Genomic DNA, 2,453 nt, shown 5'->3' with positions numbered 1-2,453 from the left:
ACAATAGAATGTCCACCCTAAGTATAGTTTGATTTTCTACCACAAGATGTCAGGTCCCAAGTGGTCAGTTCTCAATAAAGAAAAAATAGTCAGACTTAAAATTGGTAAACGAAACTAGTGTTTCATATTTTAGGAAAAGATCCGTTTCGACTATTCCTTTCAGAAAAAAAGACTACAAATTTATGACTTTGGGACTCATATTCTAAAAACTCAATAAATCCGTTTACAACGCCTATATGTTTCATTATATTACGATCACATACATATATAAAATATAATATTACTTATTATCAAATCAATTGAAAAAAAATATCACTCATATTATTAAGTTTATAAATTTGAAATTCATGAATCTTTGACAATAGTTATCTATTGAACATATTCTTAAGAATATTAAATTAACGTTATACCTTTTTTTGCCTTATATCAATTATTGAAGCATTATATAATCCTACAATGGATATATATATATATATATATATATATATATATCTTTAGCAGTAGGTGAAAACATAATTTTGTCACCGTTAAAGAAGAAAAGAAACCTAGGGGTTCGTGCATATATCTATCCACATATGTAGATATACATATGTATATGTATATGTATATATATATTTAGTTTTCATTTCATTAAATTTCTTTTCTTTAGCAATTCGGCAAATGCAATATAGGATTAAATCGATTGAGAATCGCTGCTTTACGGATCATTCGACAAAGAGTAGATCGGGGCCAGTATACCCTGGCTGGTTGAGGTGCGCCCTTTTGTAGACGGAAGCAGCTGCAACCAGATCACCAAAAGCTATTCCAAATACAAACTATTCGGTGTACATGCTTATAACAGCTATTGTTGAACCCATTGAAATACTACTGTTGCACCTTACCTGAAATCGTTTTGGCTATTCGTAAATCTCTACATACAAATACATAGACATTTTTATATACGACATATATTCATTCATACACACATATATATATGTGTTTGGAAGGCATATATTTCTTGAATTTTAACATTACGCACGCCCTACTTGTATATATTTTTATATTAAATCGTAAGGTTTAATTTATATATGTGTTATATTGTATTATATTCGATTATTCTTTGTGATTGAAAATTTATTTTTGACAATTTTATTCTATTGAAACATTTATATTATCAGAATTTATTATTTTATTTATACATTTTATAAGATAGCTTTAGTCTATTTTTTTTTTTTTTATTTCGAACTCGGGAAAAAATAATTTAGACCAAAAATCTAAATTTTGATATTTATAGTTAAATATATGTAGATCTATAGAGATCTATGTAGATCAAGTCTAAAAAAACGTAATTTATAAAATTTCGAAAATTCAAACTTCCGATTTTTGTTGGAAATTTAGGGACCTTGTAAAAATGATCAATCAGATCTATAATCTAATTAATGTAGATCGTCTGAAATAACACCATCTACAGCGGTGTTATTTTAATTTAACACCGCGCGGTGTTTTCTTATTAGTGTTTTCTTACACAGAAAAAAAGGATTTCTTAGTGCAAGAAATTTTTATTTGTTACAAAAAAATTTTTACTTGCCTCAAGAAATTTTCCGAATTATAAATTGAAAACTTAAAATTTCTTAGAGCGAGAATGAATTTTTTTAGAGCTAGAAAAATTTTTCGAACCGAGAAATTTTTTCTTGTCTTAAGAAAATTTTTGTTTTCAATTTATAACACAAAAAATTTCTTGCGCCAAGAAATTATTTTTTTCTGTGTACAATAACTTATAATATTATTATCATCATTGTCAGAATGATTAATAGATGAGAAATGTATATCAATAAAAAAATATCGTGTAAAAAATCAGTAGTAGCATAAAAATAATATAATGATAGCATTATACTATTTTGGTTCACAACTTGATTAGCGTTTTTGGTGTGGCATTGCCCGCTGACTTTGGAATGTAAGCCCTAATACTAAGAGAGATCGAAAATGTTTAAAAGCGCGGCAAATAATAACAATATAAACCTATACTCGTTCTTTCTTCCTCTTATTCTTCTTGTCCACCGTCACCGTCACCATCTTCTTCTTCTTCTTCTTCTTGTGTATCATGTGTTTTGTGTTATATAGTTTGAGTAGGTGTGAGGATACCCAAAAGAATTCACCTTTCGGCATTCCTTTTCTCTTCACGCGCGAGTTATACTCCTCATCTCTCACATTTATATACATACGTAACAAAAAAAAAACGTCCACGCATTGGCCACCAGCCACCTTGGATCGTTTTCTTTGCATTCACCTTCTGCTCTGGCACACTATACACACCAGTCGTCTTTCCTTTCATACGTGGCCTTTGTGTCAGTATTATGTATATATCATTCGACTTTAGTTTAACTTCTTTATTTTTCATTTTTCATTTCTCTTTTTTTTTTTTTTTTACACAGATTTCTTTTTATTTTATATCATTTTTTGTCTTCGTGTTTATA

This window comes from Microplitis mediator, chromosome 8, assembly GCF_029852145.1.
Source record: "Microplitis mediator isolate UGA2020A chromosome 8, iyMicMedi2.1, whole genome shotgun sequence".
Lineage (NCBI taxonomy): Eukaryota > Metazoa > Arthropoda > Insecta > Hymenoptera > Braconidae > Microplitis > Microplitis mediator.
The sequence above is the reverse complement of the archived record's forward strand: the minus strand, read 5'-3'. Positions refer to the sequence as shown.